The following is a 17,923-nucleotide window of genomic DNA, read 5'->3' on the forward strand; positions in this document are numbered from 1 at the left end:
CATTTCCTTTTATATACTACAAAACAAACAATTTCTGCAATTTCTTGACTATTCTTGGTACTTCAGAGCATTAAAAGAACTTGAAAGATATTACAAATGTACAACTTTTGCTTTCTTTAGAATTGTACACAGAAGAAGATGAGAAAGCTGACAGGAAATAAATAAACTTGGATTAAATGTTTTAATTAACAGACACAAGACACTGAAATGTTGCTGCCATAATTGGAAGCCTTTCAATTGGATGTGCATGTTCTTAAATATCCATGTTTTCTCCCTAAATATGGGATAGGAACTAGATTTTCTAATTGGGATGAAGGGATAGTGATGGAGTATGTGCATTGATAAAGAAGTCAGATGAACTTATTATGATATCTACTTTTGATGTCACCTTGTATTGGAGGACATGTTTAGATGCAAGGGCAACCTCAGTTTGTATGCAGTTTGCTACAAGATTTAGGGAACCATATTTTATCTGTGTGAAGCATTGTAGCATGTGCTGGAAAAGTTATGCGTATGTTTCAGTGATGTACATACAGTAGAACCATTTGCCTCAAGCAGGTGGACAATGAGGGAATAAAATTATTTATTTGGCAAATGTGATGGTATTGAGTAAAGAAGATTGGTTGAAGCAATCTACAACCCCAGACCCGGGAGAATCTTATCAGTATGTTTAATTTTAGTGTCCTGCCATTTTACTATCATTTTTCTGTGGAGAGATGGACGAGCTGAGTGTTAACGAATAGTGCCTCTGCATCTTGCTTTATGTAATTGTCCCACAGAGCTGCTAGTTATTATTAGAGTGGCTGCCTAGAATGATTCCATTGTACGCTTCCATTATGTCCTCATTCTGCACTTGCCTTTAACAATTCAGCATTAATTTTACCTGGCAATATTATGAAAACTAATAAGCTTTCCTGTTTATTTCCACAGAAAGACTGCTTGCAGGCTTGTGAATGATTTTGCTAACATTCGCAAATGAAACTGGTTGTGTTGATGTGCGGATAACCTGTGTCAGAACTAGTCATCCAAAGTAATCCAAGTCCAGATCCTCTTGGCAGACTGCAAGTTAACTTTAAGTGAATTAAATAACAATCTGGATTTGGTTTTTAATCAGCCATATCAGAGATGATAGAACAACCTAATTATCCGAAATGCAGTTCCCTGATATCCTTCCAGGAGGAAGTAAAAGCTACGCTCTGTTGTGAATCCAGACCCCCTACAATGTTCCCCAGAAAGGCCTAACTGTCATTTATGTCAGCAAATGAGAGCTTCATCAGCAATGCCTTACCTTGCTCATAAATGAAGGGAGCAAATTTCACAAATCAGTCCAGCCCAGCCAGAAAGGTAGACACAGACATAGTGAGCACAGTCCAGTCACAAGCTTATCTTTTAAATTTAGACTTGCAGTTATTTGGCAGGAAGAGACATTGAGTTTCACATGTCGTTCCAAAATGAATCTAAGGTAACCATTTTTTTAACTGCTGGTGTGAACGTTTTGTAACTTACTGTTTCATAATCATTATGACCTTGATATTTACAGGGAAAGGATTTGACGGCAACTGGGGTGGAAAGTGAAAGATTTGCAGTATTTTGCAAAAGTTTTAGGCACATATATGTGTGTGTGTATGTGTGTGTATGTGTGTGTATATATATATAAAAACATGTTTGCACAGTACTGTATTTGTCAATGTGGAGTGGAGAACAGTTTATAAATCGGACAGGAGCAAAGGTTGTAGGGAATGCTGAGGGTGGAACTCTGCAGGAGGGGTGTGGGACAGTTGGCAGACAAGGATTGACAGGGATGGGAGGTGGCACATGTGCAGATACACCCAGCCCTGAGACACCAGGCAAGGTTATTTGATTTCAGACAACTGGTTTATTGACTACACAGATGTCTCCCTGGTGCTTCCAGCTCCCTAAGACTTTTTCAGAGTACTGTATGACCAAACAATCATTTCTAGTTTACTTCTAGTTATATTGCTCTTTGAACACCTTCTTTCCCAGAAGTCAACCTTTTCACTAGGCTTGGATAGCTATTCACCATTAAACATTACAAAATAATGGAAACAGTAAAGAAGAAAGTAGGTTGAAGTAAATTCTGGGAGAAGGGAATTGCAAGCTGCTGGAGAAAAGAGATGGATGATCACATGAGTAAAAGAGGCTGCATGATGGTCATCAAGAGATTGAAGCTGGGTTTGACATGGATGAGTGGTTAATTACAGGCGGTCATTGATGACGTGCCGATAGACCTCGGCAGGTCAGTAATTGTACTGAGATAAGTGATGGGGCATTTTGGTAACAGATAGATGTCAACAGATGGAATATTGTTTACAAGTTAACCCATTGTGCTTTGAGAAAAGGTTTCTGCTCTTTGTGGCTCTCCAGACATACTGTATGTGTAGATCCTGTACATGATGGATGCACATCCCTCACCTTTTTTTATCTACTAACTTTCATGTAAACCAAGGTCAGTTAAAAGCAAAATATAGAAGTACTTAGTCTATAAAGTCCAGGTTTTGATTCTACAAAGAGGGTGCGCTCACATCAAGTTTAGTTGTGGGCTCATTGCTGAATGAATGCTGTAATTACTCAGAACTGGGGTGTTGTCAGAGGGCTGCATATATTAGGGTCTTGTACAAATAGGACTTATGGATATATTGGAGAGTGGAGTGGTTATTTCCAAGAGCAGATGGAAGCTGATAAGTGGAAGCAATGTCATGTTGTGTCATCGTGTCGTGTACCTCATCAAGTTAAGGTAAGTCTTATTGTCACTTTTGAAAAATCAAGGATCAACTTTATTTTCCATATACGTTAACATGTACTAGAAACTTACTGGTGCAACATGCAACAAAAATATTCAGCAATTATAAAGAATTGTACAAAAATAAACTTAGATATAGAAGTAACGATATGGAATAAGGTGTGCATCAATACATGAAATAGCAGCCAGAATAGAAAATAGAAATCAAAACTGGAAGTCTTACAGATAATAATAATGAAACACTTAGGATTTGGAAGTATGTATTTTTTTCTGTCTCCCTGATCAGTGACAATTTAATATCCATTACAATGCTCTTCCATCACTTTCTCCAAGGGCAAGGATTACTGATATCCTCAGTCCTGACTTGCCATCCCAATGACAACCCGTAACAGGATCACACTCAAAGTACTAAATTCATCATCTGGCTTTATGCATTTTTAAGGATTGACATTTGATGTTAATAAAATTGAAACTTATCCCATGATGAATATAGCTTTAAGCTGCAGCTATGTCATTCACTGATGCTTTACAATGTAAGTTTTGTTCTGCATTTTTTCTTTGTCTTACTAGTTTAATTACATCTTTGTATACAATTTTCAATTACTTAATAATCTCAGCCAACATTATAAATAATTAACAAATATAAAATTCCCTTGTCTGTTCTCTCTGTATTGGCACCACTTCAAGACTGTTGGGATTCTACATCTTTATCTGTGTCAGAGGAATGATGTGCAGTTACTGTTGTTGTAAAATACAAAGGCCTGGAATCTCACTTTTGGTCCCAGGATAGTAGCTGAGCAACAGTAAGGTATTGACAACTGCCTCCACTAATGAGAGAAGAAAATCCGCAGGGATTCTGCTAAATCCTTTAAAATTGCTAATTAAACCTCTGCTAAAGTATAGGCTTTTATGCTAGGCAACTACTTTTAAAAAGGGCATCAAGGCCTTGTAGAGGCTGCCAGGAAAGCTGGGATTACGTTGTTTAGAAATGGGAAGGTAACGGATATCTAGTAAAGAAGATCATAAAGTGTGGTAAACTATGTGTATACCTGTCTGGACACCCCCCACCCCCCGCTGACTGTTCCTGTGGCTCCTCCCACAGACTCCTGTATAAAGTCGATTGGAGGCACTGCTCCTCCCTCAGTCTCCAAGATGTTGAGGTCACGTTTGCAGCTAATAAAAGCCTATCGTTTGCCTCCCGTCTCCGAGAGTTATTGATGATGCATCATAAAGCAAGGCTTTTGGATGATTAAGTAAGAAGTAAAACTGTTGACCTACTCTTCGTGTTAAGAGTCATTGTTGCACAGCACAGATAACTATGCTTTTCTCTGCCCATCTACCCTAATTCCTTTTGTCTGTACTATTCCTGTCTGGAAATAATTGTTTGAGTTTCTGGAATGACATGAAGTCAGAGATCAACACGTTTCATTCCATTGTAATTCAGTTTTAGTGTTGAAGGTCCAGATCCTTCTATGCTTTACCTATTTAAGTCGCTGAGTAACTGGATTTTTCAGCATGGAAACTGGCTATTCAGCCCAACTAGAGGGCAGCCTTTCATTTTAATCCCCACGTTTCCCATTTGGTCCATAGCTGTCAATGGGTACCAGAGCACCAGATCAGACAGTGGAGGGATGTAGAGGAAGGTAGACCGCAGGGCAGGCCAGTAAAAACAGACAAAATCAAAATGATAGATATGAAAGGATTGATAGCTTGAAGTGTGTCTATTTTAACACCAGGACTATTATGGGTAAAGATGATGGATTTAGACTATGCATCAGTACATGGAACTATCATGTTGTGACCATTATAGAGATTTGGTTGAGAAAGGGACAGGGATGGGTCCTTAATGTTCCAGGATTTTGATGTTTTAGAAAAGATAGAGAGGGAAGTAAAAGAGTTGGGGGAGTTGCATGACTAATCAGGGACAAAATCACAGCTGCACTCAAGGGAACATAATAGAGGGCCCATCCATTGAGCCTATATGGGTCGAACTCAAAAATAGGAAGGGTGCACAGACCACCCCAATAGACACCAGCACATTGAGGAAAATTCAGGTAGATTAAGTAAAGGTGTAAAAACAATAAGATTGTTGTCATGGGAACTTCAACTTCCCAATATAAACTGAGACATTTTGAATGCAAAAGGTTTAGGTGGAGCAGAATTTGTTAGGTGCAAGCAGAATGGTTTCTTAAATCAACATATAGATAGTCCAACATAGGAAAGAGATATACTGGACCCGGTGTTGGGTAATGAGCCTGGCCAGGTGACCAACCTTTCAGTGGGTGGGCAGTTAGGGAACAGTGACCACACCTCCTTAAGTTTTAATATACTTATTTGTAAGATTAAGTATGGACCTTGCAAGAGAGCATTACATTGGAGCAGGGCAAATTACAAGACTATTAGTCAGGAAATAGGGTGAGTTAACTGAAACAGCTATTTTTGGGTAAGTCCCCAACTGACATGTGGAGGACGTTTAAAGATCAACTGCACAGAGAACAGGACAGGTATGTTTCCAGACAGGAGGAAGAACGAAGATGGCAAGGTGAGAGAACCTTGGATGTTGAGAGGAGATAAATTTATTCAAGAAGAAAAAGGAAATGTATGTAAAGTTTAGGAAGCTAGAATCAAACAGAGCCACTGAGGATTAATGAAGAAGCCTGAAAAGAGCTCAAGAAGGGATTTAGGAAAGCCAGGACGGGCCTTGAAGAGTCCTTGGCAAGTAGAATTAAAGAGAATCCTGACACATTCTATACATACATCAACAGCAAGAGGATAATAAGAGGAGAGGAGGACTCCTTGAGGATAAGGGGGGGAGGGGGAAATTTGCTTACAAATGGAGGATCTGGGTGAGGTCCTTAGTATGTACTTCACATTAATATTTACCAAGGGGAAGGATAAGAAGCATAGGGATATGAGCAGAGGGGATTTCAAGGCAAAGGAGGAGACAGTCTTGCGTCTCCAAAAGAGCATACAATGGATAGGTCTTCAGGGCCTGATGGGATATCCTGGGTTATTGAAAAGAGGCAAAGAAGAGACTGTTGGAGCCTTGACCAATATCTTTGTGTCCTGTCTCGTCACAGGCAAGATTCTGGAGGACTGGCAAGTAGCTAATGTTGTTCCATTATTCAAGAAGTGAACCAGGGATAATCCTGTAAACTGTAGACTGGTGAGATTTAATTAAAATTACTTAATTAAACCTCAGCTAAAGTATTGGCCTTTATGCTAGGCAACTACTTTTAAAAAGGGCATCAAGGCTTTGTAGAGGCTGCCAGGAAAGCTGGGATTACGTTGTTTAGAAAATGGAAGGTAACAGGGATATATAGCAAAGAAGATACAGAGTAGGTGAATTTTAGTAAGACGTTTGGAAGTAGGTACAGAGGAGATGCAGGGGTGAGTTTTTTATGCAGAGGGTGAAGAGTGCATGGAATGGGCTGCCGGCAGTGGTGTTTGGGGTAGATACAATAGGGTCTTTCAAGAGACTCCTGGATAGGTACATGGAGCTTTGAAAAATAGAGGGCTAGGATAACCCTCGGTAATTTCTAAAGTAAATACATGTTTGGCACAGCATTATGGGCTGAAGGGCCTGTACTGTGCTGTAGGTTTTCTATGTTTCTAAGATAATAAAGCAAGGCTTCTGGGTGATTAAGTAAGAAGTAAAGTCTCACATCAGTGGTAAGGAAGTTACTGGAGAGAATTCTTAGGGAGAGGATTTATGAGCATTTGAAAAACCATGGGCTAATTAGGGAGAGTCGGCATGGCTTTGTGCAGGGCAAATCATTTCTCACTAACTTGAATGAGTTTTTTGATGAGGTGACACTGATTGAGGATGGTAGACCTGTGGATGTTGTGTACATGAATTTTAGTAAGGCATTTCACCTCACATCCCCCTCAAACTTCTCACATTTCACCCTTAACCCATGACCTCTAGTTGTAGTCCTACCCAACCTCAGTGGAAAAAGCCTGCTTGCATTTACCCTATCTATATCCCTCATAATTCTGTATATCTCCATCAAATCTCCCCTCAATCTTTTACATTCCAAGGAATAAAGTCCTAACCTTACCGTTCCTTATTACTCAAGCCCTCCAGTCCCAGCAACAGTCTTGCAAATTTTCTCTGTACTCTTTTAAACTTATTTACAACTTTCCCATAAGTAGGTGGCCATTTGAAGCCTTCCCAGTGTTTTGGAAGTTAGTAACCAAGAACAAATTTAAAATAACTAGGAATTAGGACATGGTGGAAATGAAGATTTGTTTTGTCACTATTTTGTTATAATCTGTGTCACAGGATGACAAAGGAAGCAGATTCAATTGTAATTTTCAAAAGGGAATTGCTTCTTTGAAGAAAAGATTTTCTGGGCTATGGAGAGAGAAATGGGAAAAGAATATAGGTCTTTTGGAGTGTCAGAACAGCTGAAATATGCCTAATGGTTCAAATCCTCTGTTCAGATGCTAGAAATCCTAAGCAACACACTCAAAATACTGGAGGAACTCAGCAGGTCAGGTAACATCTATGGAAATTAATAAACAGTCTATGTTTGGGCCAAGACCATTCTTCGGGCCTAGAAAGAAAGGGGGCAGACACCAGAATAAAAAGGTGGGGGAAGGTGAAGGAGGCTAGCTGGAAGGTGATAGGTGAAGCCTGGTGGGTGGGAAAGGTCAAAAGCTGGAGAAGGGATCTAATAGGAAAGGAGAGTAGACCATAGGAGAAAGGGAAGGAGGAGTGAACTTGGCCTTTTTTCCTTGGACCAATGGAGGATGAGAGGTGACCTGATAGAGGTGTATAAGATGATAAGAGGCATTGATTGTGTGGATAGTCAGCAGCTTCTTCTCAGGGCTGAAATGACTAGCACAAGAGGGCAGAGTTTTAAGGTGCTTGGAAGTAGGTACAGGTGATAGGTACAGATGTCAGGGGTAAGTTGTTTTTTTTAATACACAGAGAGTGGTGAGTACTTGGAATGGGCTGCCGGTGACGGTGGTGGAGGCGGATATGATAGGGTCTATTAAGAGACTCCTGGACAGGTACATGGAGCTTAGGAAAATAGAGGGCTATGGTTATTCCTAGATAATTTCTAAGGTAAGGACATGTTCGGTACAGCTTTGTGGGCTGTAAGGCCAGTATTGTGCTGTAGGTTTTTCTGTGTCTCTATGTTTCTGTGAGGAGGGCACCCAGCAGGAAGTGATCCGCAGATCAGAAGAAGTAAAAGGTCAAGAGTGGGTAATAGAGGAAGTGGGGTGGTGAGTGGTGAAGTTCCTGCCTCACAACTCCCTCTCTCCTCTTTTAACCTGGATAATTCTTCAATCCACTCTCAGGATTGAAGCAGAAATTTAACCAAAAATGTTAGATTGATCCCAGAGAGGGTGAATGATTGGCACACTGTCATGGGCCACAGGGTCTGTACCATTTTGTATTACCCCATGTTCTATATTCAAATTCCCTTTCTCCACAAGATGCTGCTTGATCTGTTAGAGTTACTCCAGAAGATTGTTTGTTTCTATGGCTCTTTTTGTTGATTACTACCGTGCTAAAAGTGCTACTATATGTTTGTCTGTGACATTTTTCACAATAAAAATCTGCCATCATTCCCCATACATGCTACGTCATTAAGGGTGTCTCCAAAGAACTGCTGCTTTGGAAGCTGCTAAAATCAGAGAGAGACCGCTGCCATTCATGGGCTCCACGGAACAGAAAGGAGTCACCCACCAGTAGGCAATGTCATTTGCATGAGTTTTCCAAATGAAAGGCTGTAGATTAAGACAGAGACATGAAATTCCACAGTGGTGTAGAGGTTAGCACAATGCTTTGCAGTGCCAGCCACAAGACCGGGGTTCGATTCCCACCACTCCCTGTAAGGAGTTTGTATGGTCTCCCCGTGACCGTGTGGCCTTTGTCTGGGTGTTCCAGTTCCCTTCCACAGTCCAAAGATGGATAGTTGATGTTAGGGTTACTGATTTGTGGGCATGCTATGTTGGTGTGGGATGCATGGTGTTACTTGCCTCAGTACAGCCCTTGCTGATTTGATTTGGCACAGACTGTATGTTTCGATGCACATGTGACAACTAAAGCTAATTTTTATCTTTTCCACAGCACAGAAGGCCCAAATTCAGTTTGCAAGTATCTATATCAATTACCTGAAATGTTTCTCTTCTCTCAGACAGAAAAAGCCTGACCTGCTCTGTATTTCAAGCTTCTTCAGGTTTTATTTCTGCTGTCCCCGCTGCAAAATGTGGAAATCAAAGGGGAATTTTAGAGAATAAACTGACAGGAGAGACTGGGTTAGAGGGAATTCAGCGGGAAAAATACAAATAATGGCAAAAGGAAGAGAAAGAATGAATAAGGAAGGATATGTTCTGCAGTTAATTGCAGGGCGATGTGAACTGACTGAGAGGTGATAAGGCAAAAGGTGGTGGATCAGATACAGGAGGATCTATTCAGAAGATGATCTGGAGTACTTGGAATGGGCAATCAGGTACATGTAAATGGGGGCATCAGTCTGGGTTGAAAAAGATGGAGGCAACGTACTTTCCGTTTTAGAGTTGCAGAGGTCATTAGTCATGAGAGAAGAAGGATAGCAACTAACAACGATGGATAATTGGAGGAGGAGGATGAAAAACTTGTTAGTTGCCCAGATAATTTGGTGCCCTTTAACTGACACCAAAGTAGGTCTCAATACCACCTACTAAAAATACATCATCTGGATGACCGCACAGAATAAGAATCTTCTTTCCTGTTAAGTTGAGACTGCTGGTGGGAAATTTGATCTGTATAACATATAGTCTTTCATATTAGAATTTACGTTGGTAATGACCCAAACATCTTTAGTGCTTGAAAACACCATCATTCCTTGTATTTGACTTTAGTCAGTAATCAGGTCATTGATGCTAATAATAGAACAGTATCTCCATAAAAACCAAGTATTACAATATATACTAATGTATTGTATCAACAAGTTGATTTCTCCCTCCTACCCATATCCCATATATCTTGCTGGTTCTCAAATTTTAGTGAAGAGAGGAACAGCTTGGGCATGATTCATAATCATTTGGTCTCTCGGATAATTGGTTGTGAGTCCTGGATTTCTATAAGGCCCTGGAATTCTATATGGCCCCACAACGAGAGATAGGTACAGATTTCTCGCAATTGTGTCAAATGGCTGATTGATGATGAACCAGTAGCCATTTTATATTGCTCTCAAGTTTTACTTTAATTGCCTTGGCTTTATATAGTCTTTCTTCCAACGTGACCACAGCTGACTATAATCAGTCAATGACAACTTTCAGAATGTAGGATTCACTATAATCCATGTGAAAACTGACTTATCGAAACAAGAACACTTTACCTCATGGGAGCTTTACAAACTTGATAAGAAAAATCCTCATATATCAAACAGAAGCTGGCAACATGCTACTAGTAACAACTACAAACTGCTCTTGTATTAAATACACTCAGCAGTTAAATCTTAAACTAGAACATTTTTGCAGATCAACATTGTCTGCAGTTGGACTCAGCAACTGTTAGTTCCTTCCTCCCTAGCCCAACTGTGGATGTTTGGTTCTCATCTTATTTCCTCACAAGAGAGTACAATGCTGGATTAGTCCACATTCTAACTTAACCTTTCTTACCACATTACTACAGCAGTAGTTCTCTCTTCCAATATTTAATCCTCTTTAATAGCAGATATTACAGATATATCCACATAGTGATGTCATCTGCAGTCAGGTTTGATCCGGTTGTGTGTGGGTCATTAGACAACTGACCATTGTAATAGCCAGTCAGGCAGCAGATAGGAACAACAGAATTCCTCGAAAGTGCTTCGGAAATGCTCCTGGAGTAAAGCTGCATGTAGCCAAAGCATCTCGGTGACCACTGCACCTGCGCTGGTTGGTCCCTCATTCAAGCTTTCTCATCATCTGGATTTTGACTCCATGTTATTAATGTTAGGATCACAGTGAACAGAGCACCCAGTATGGACCATGTCTTCCTTCCAGTTCTCACCTGAAGCAGATGATGCAACATAATAACCATTTCCTACTGTATGAAGGAAAGGTGCATGGCAGATTTCTGCTCAGTAAGTTTCTAAAGAAAGAGCATTAACTCTATATTCCTCTCCACAATTGCTGTCTGACCTGCTGAGCTTCTGCAGCATTTTGTGGTGTTATTTTCAGCTTTCTGTAGTTTTCTTTAGCCTTCGGGCCCTAAAGAAAATCTACAGGATCATCCAAGACTGCAGAAAAGCATTAAGTATAGACTATTAGTAAAGAGGTCAGAAACCAGTTGTAGACAATACAATACCTAGGAGTAAATAAAAGGACAAATCACTAACAACCTGGGATGTTGGGAGCCTCCAGACCCCCACGGATATTTTGATTGTTCTCTCCCCATCTCCACCATTCTGCCTTCTTTCTTTTTCCAGTTGCACCAGTTTCAGCACACCTAATGATGTTGTAGTGATGTGCTACACACAGAGCTTGAAATAACGACACGCAGTCGGTAAGTTGCACTCCAGACTAGTTTCTTCAAACTTCGCAGCACTGGTTTTTACACAGTTCCATTCCCACCCTCTCTGGGCGGAAATGACGTCAGAGGCGCATTACAAAAGTCTCTTCCCGCACATGGGCTTTCTCCCCTTGCTGGTGAAGAAGGCCCAGCGCCATTTTGGGGCTGGTCTCTCTGCTGATGTGCGCGTCATTTTGTGAGCCGGTTCGCCTGCATAGAAAGTGGGTTGCCACATAACCCCCCCCCCCCACCAGAACCAGCGATACACCCCCCAATGTCCACAGTCTGGATCAGCCTCTGTTTGGGAGGTCTGCCTCTGCACTGCGGTGCCTGAACCTCGACTGGCTGCGCTGTCCACATGGGCCGGTTTGAGTCGGTCCACCGTGAAAACCTCCTCTTTCCCCCCAATGTCCAGAACTTACATGGACCCATTGTTCCTGATCACCTTGAACGGCCCCTCGTACAGCTGCTGTAGCGGTACCCGGTGTCCGCCCCTTTGTAGAAATACAAACTTACAGTTCTGCAGGTCTTTGGGTACTCAGGGTGGGATTTGTCCCTGCTGTGAAGTCGGTACGGGGACCAGGTTGCCGAGCCTTTTGTGTAGCCTGTCCAGGACTGCTGCGGGTTCTTCCTCTTGCCCCCTTGGGGCTGATATGAACTCTCCTGGGACGACCGGGGGTGTGCCATACACCAGCTCGGCCAACAAGGTGTGCAGATAGTCTTTGGGCACCGTGCTGATTCCAAGCAGGACCCAGGGAAGCTTGTCCACCCACTTAAGCCCTCTCAGGTGGGCCACGAGAGCTGACTTCAAGTGACGTTGGAAGCATTCCACTAGTCCGTTCAACTGTGGGTGTTAGGCAGTTGTGTGGTGTAGCTGTGTTCCCAACAGGCTGGCCACAGCCCACCACAGGCTGGAAGTGAACTGGGCGCCTCTGTCGAAGGTAATGTGGGCTGGTACCCCGATGCATGCTACCCAGGTTGCAATCAGCACTCGGGCACAGGAATCAGCGGTGGTGTCGGTGAGCAGGACCGCCTTTAGCCATCTCGTGAACCGTTCTACCATAGTTAGGAGGTACTGCACTCCTCACGACACTGGCAGGGGGCCCACAATATCCACATGAATGTGGTCGAACCTCCAGTGGGTGGGTTCGAACTGCTGTGGCGGGGTTTTGGTGTGCCGCTGCACCTTAGCTGTTTGGCACTGCGCGCACGTTCTGGCCCATTCACTGACCTGCTTGAGAAGTCCGTGCCACATGAACTTGCTGGAGACCAGCCGGACGGTTGTCCTGATAGATGGGTGCTCCAAGCCACGTATGGAGTTGAAAACTCGTCGCCTCCAGGCTGCCGGGACGATGGGGCGAGGTTGGTCGGAAGCCATGTCACACAGGAGGGACCTCTCATCTGGGCCTACGAGAAAGTCCTGCAGCTGCAAACCTGAGACTGCAGTCCTGTAGCTGGGCATCTCGTCGTCTCCCTGCTGCACCTCCACCAGTGCTGCATAGTCCACCCCCAGGGACAGGGCCTGGACAGCTGGTCTGGAGAGTGCGTCCGCCACGACGTTGTCCTTTTCCGAGACATGCTGGATGCCCGTCGTGTACTCAGAGATGTAGGACAGATGTCGCTGCTAGCGGGCCGACCATGGATCAGACACCTTCATGAATGCGAAGGTCAATGGTTTGTGGTCCATGAACGTGGCGAACGGCCTGCCTTCTAAGAAGTACCTGAAATACCAGATTGCCAGATAGAGTTCCAACAGCTCCCAGTCGAAAGCACTGTCCTTGAGTTCAGGCGGCCGTAGGTGCTTGCTGAAGAACGCCAGGGGTTGCCAGCGCCCCTCGATGAGCTGCTCCAGCACCCCACTGACTGCTGTGTCAGATGCGTCCACCGTGAGGACAGTCAGAACGTCCATTCTGGGGTGCACCAGCATCACATTTTTAACAAAAGCGGCCACGGCCTCCTCGTCCCAAGTAATGTCCTTGCCTTTACCCGACATCAGGGTGTACAAAGGGCACATGATACGGGCTGCTGAGGAGAGGAAATGGTGGTAGAATTTCACCATACCAACAAACACCTGCTGGCCTTTGACCGCGTTGGGCCGAGCGAAGTGGCAGATCGTGTCTACCTTGGCGGGCAGAGGTGTTGCCCCGTCTTTGGTATTCCTGTGGCCCAGGAAGTCGATGGTGTCGAGTCCGAACCGGCATTTGGCTGGGTTGATCGTGAGGCCGAAATCACTCAGGCGGGAGTAGAGCTGATGGAGGTGGGACAGATGCTCCTGATGACTACTGCTGGCTATGAGGATGTCATCCAAATAGATGAACACAAAGTGTAGGTCACGTCCCAGTGCCTCCATTAGCCGCTGGAACATCTGTGAGGCATTCTTCAGGCCGAACGACATTCAGAGGAATTCGAACAGGCTGAACGGGGTGATGAGTGCTGTTTTGGGGATGTCTTCAGGGTGTACTGGAATTTGATGGTATCCCCGGACGAGGTCTACTTTGGAAAAGATTCTTGCCCTGTGTAGGTTTGCTGCAAAGTCCTGTATGTGCGGCACGGGGTAGTGGTCTGGAGTTGTAGCCTCATTCTGTCTGCGGTAGTCGCTGCATGGTCTCCAGCCCCCTGTTGCTTTGGGCACCATGTGCAGGGGGGAGGTCCATGGGCTGACGGACCTCCGTACGATCCCCAATTCCTCCATCCTCTTGAACTCCTCCTTCGCCAGGCAGAGCTTTTCCGGGGGAGCCTTCGTGCACGGGCGTGGAGGGGTGGTCCCTTGGTCACGATGTGGTGCTGAACCCCATGTCTGGGCATGGCTGCCGTGAACTGCGGTGCCAGAATCAATGGAAAGTCCGCCAGGATTCTGGTGAATTCGTTGTCCGACAGCATGATGGAGTCCAGGTGTGGGGCCGGCAACTTGGCTTCACCCAGGGAGAACGTCTGGAAAGTCTTGGCATGGACCAGTCTTTTCCCTTGCAAGTCGACCAGCAGGCTGTGAGCTCGCAAGAAGTCTGCCCCCAGGAGTAGTTGGGCCATGGCAGCCAGTGTGAAGTCCCACGTGAACCAGCTGGCACCGAACTGCAGCTGCACTGTGCGGGTGGCGTAGGTCTGTATCATGTTGCCATTTGCGGCCCTCAGGGTGGGTCCTGGCTTCCTGCTGCCCGTGTCATACCCCGTCGGGGGTAAGACACTGATCTCCGTTCCGGTGTCGACCAAGAAGCAGCGTCCCAACTGTTTGTCTCAGATGTACAAGAGGCTGTCCTGGTGGCCAGCTGCCATAGTCATTAGTGGTGGCTGGCCCTGGCTTTTCTCGGGAACTTGCAGGGCGGGCAACAATGGCGGGCTTCTTTGCCCCACTGCTGGTGGTAGAAACACCACTGTTCATTGGCACATCCTCACTCCTGCCTCTGGGTTGCCGGGCCTGCTCTGGCCTGTTGTTGGGCGCGTGGCTTGGTAATCTGTCCGATGGATGCCCCACTCTCCCTCTTGGCTTTCCACAGCACATCTGCCCGGACCGCCCCCTTCTGGAGGTCACTGAAATCTGCGTTGGCCAGTAGCAGATGTATGTCCTTGGGCATGAGGCAGGGCTTGTCCTTCAGCCAGGGCCAGCATCTCGTTCATTAATGCTGACGGCGGCCTGTCTCCCAAACCGTCCAGGTGCAGTAAGCAGGCACCTCGCTCATGCCATGGGAGGCCAAAATTCCCTATGAGCAGCGCTTTGAATGCTGCATATTTGCCTTCTTCCGGGGGTGACTGTATGAAATCCTCAACCTGGACGGCTGTCTCCTGGTCAAGGGAGCTCACCACGTAATAGTAATGCGTGGAATCAGAGGATGTCTGCCGAATCCGGAACTGGGCTTCTGCTTGGCTAAACCACACGTGTGGTCGCAACATCCAGAAAGTCGGCAGTTTTAGCAAAACTGCGTGAACAGATGAAGAGTCGGTCATCTTTGGTCCAAATGGATCGCCGGGGTCACCAATGTAGCGATGTGCTACACACAGAGCTAGAAATAATGATACGCAGTCGGTAAATTACACTCCAGACTAGTTTTTTCAAACTTCGTGGCACTGGCTTTTGCGCAGTTCCGTTCCCGCCCTCTCCAGATGGAAATGACATCAGAAGTGCATTACAAAAGCCTCTTCCTATGCACGGGCTTTCTCCCCTTGCAGGTGAAGAAGAAGGCCCAGTGCCTCTTTGGGGCTGGCCTCACTGCCGACGTGCGTGCCATTTTGTGAGTCGGTTCGCCTGCGTAGAAAGTGGGTCGCCACAATGTTACCTTTTATATCGAGGCTTCTAGCTTGTCTTCCATTTCCATTCATCCATAGCTGGCAGGGCTCTTGACCACATTCATTCCATTTCCAATACATCTTTTTTCATTCCTTATCCACCTGACTCCTTTCAGAATTTCAAAGAGACCATTCTCTCCACAGCTCCTTGAGCCATACTTCCATCTCCATCAAGGTCACTCAATTTTTCATGCCATCTTCCCATGAAGCCAAAGGAAATGCAAGCCCTACTCTTTCAGCTCTTCACCTTGCATCATTTAGTATACCAAACACTTCTTCCAGGCTAGGCAGCAATTCACCTGAACTTCTTTCAATCTAGAGTATTGTGTTCAAATGTCACAATGTGGTTTTCTCTAATTTGGGTAACAAAACCAAGTTTATGTGACCATTTTACAGTACGCCTTCATTCAGTCCAATAGGCTTTTGGTTGTTCGTTGCTTCAATTTGCCATCCAACTTACACACTAACTTCCCCATTTTTGGCTCCTTACATCCAGTGAGACATTAGTTTTAATGAACGGTACCTTATTGTCTACCTAGGCACATCACATCACATCATTCAGGATTCAACACTGAATTCAAAAATATCAGACAAAACGTTCTTTCAGGCTGATCCTGATGACTGTTCATCAGCTGCCAACATTAATTCTTCTTTTCTCTCTCTATAGATGCTGCCTGACTTTCTGAGTACCTCAAGTGTTCTTCTTTCGTGGATTTCCAGCGCCTGCATTATTTTGTATCTCACAGTTCCAATCATTACTCCAATTTTTTTCTCTCTCTCTGTTTTCCTTTATTTCCACTCAGGTCGTATATGTTTACCAAGCTTTATTTGCCTGTCCCAGACAACGCCAGGCCTTCCTTCTGTTCTTCCCAACCTTTGTTGTCATTTAAAACATGATTAATTTCAAGATTTTTTTTCAATTTCTGGAGAAGTCCCTGATCTGAAATGGTAACTTGTTTTTCCCCCACAAATTGTGACTTGATCTAATGAGTATTTCCATCAATCTGCTGCATTTTGTTATTCAATTACCTCATTGAAACAGTGCTGCTGAGTGATAGACTCACAGAAGCAAATAACACAGCTCATTCCACCCACCTCATCCCTTCTGACCATGGTGCCTATCCATGCTAATCCCATTTTCCCAAGTCAGACTGGTATCACTCTACATCAGTCAGTCCTTCCATGAGTTTTGCTCTGGCCTTATCACACGATGGGCCAGAGGTAGGCAACTCAATTTCATAAAATACTCCTTTGAGTGAAGAAATATAAGGAGGCGAGAGGGGATTTATTCAGTATAAGATAGTACACAGATATTATTGGACACCAACTAGACTAAAAAAATGGGGATTGTTGATAATCATTTATGCTGGAAATGTAAAAATGAGGTGGGCACATATTCTGACATGATTTGGGAGTGTTCCATGGTTCATCCATTTTGGTGTAAAGTTCTTGATTTGTTGGGGAATTGGTCGGGTCCTACACTGCCCTTGTGCCCATGGCTTTGTCTCCTGGGTGATAGGACAATGATACCTAATGTAAACAATGTCAAATTTACTATTTTAAAGGTGGGTCTCATCATCGCTGCAAGAATTATATTGCAAAACTGGAAAAAAACCCAGATGTCCCACTGTGAGGGAATGGACTGAAGAAATGGTTAAGATTTCATCATATGAACACATGTTGGGAAGAATTAACAGTGAGGGAAAAGTGCAAGACGTGTGGGATCAATTTTGGTTGTATGTTAATTTAAACTTAAATTAGAAGTTTATTTTCTGTTTCTTAGTTTTATATGTTTTCCTGTCATGGGATGGCTGTGTAAATATGCTGTACTGTATCTGCTCTATAATACACTATGCTGATTTGTAAAATAAGAATAAATAATAATAAAAATTTGAATAACAAAAAAAGAAACATATTTATATATTTTATAAGATATTTAAATACATATAACCACATCCCAGGTGGATTATCTATGGTAGATGGCATACATACACTAAGGAATCATGTATTGTGGACTCTTAGGAGGCCATTTTACAGTTGGTAAATTTTTCATCTGGTATTTTCAGCAACTTCCCTCATTCCATCTCATTTAATCAAGCAACTAATGAGCAGCTCTGATAGCATTGGCACTCCACCACTTCAATGTTAGCGACCCTCACAGAGCCCTCTCTCTATTCTATGCTGCCTAGGATGTTCACATTTCAACCCAAAAATCAATCCCAGCTGATTCTATCAATAACATATTACAAGGGTTCGTTTCACAGCAGCTTTTGCTGTTTAAGTATGCAGTTAAGAAAGACTGGTTCAACATTTCTTCACAATTATCAGTCAGATATTTAGATGTTTAAAATATATAGAAGCATTAAGTCAGGTGTTTGTTTTTGCATGCA

General features: G+C 43.8%; 1 long non-coding RNA gene across 1 annotated transcript; it reads left to right on the forward strand.

Annotated features, from left to right (window-relative positions):
- Window positions 1-1,332: 1,332 nt before the first annotated feature.
- Window positions 1,333-17,358, forward strand: LOC132397717 (uncharacterized). The gene is made up of 3 exons (XR_009513421.1): window positions 1,333-1,462; window positions 3,864-4,014; window positions 17,099-17,358. It is a non-coding gene; the product is annotated as an uncharacterized LOC132397717 (long non-coding RNA).
- The last annotated feature ends 565 nt before the right edge of the window (window positions 17,359-17,923 follow it).

This window comes from Hypanus sabinus, chromosome 8 (genome assembly GCF_030144855.1).
Source record: "Hypanus sabinus isolate sHypSab1 chromosome 8, sHypSab1.hap1, whole genome shotgun sequence".
In the NCBI taxonomy this organism is placed as follows: Eukaryota; Metazoa; Chordata; class Chondrichthyes; order Myliobatiformes; family Dasyatidae; genus Hypanus; species Hypanus sabinus.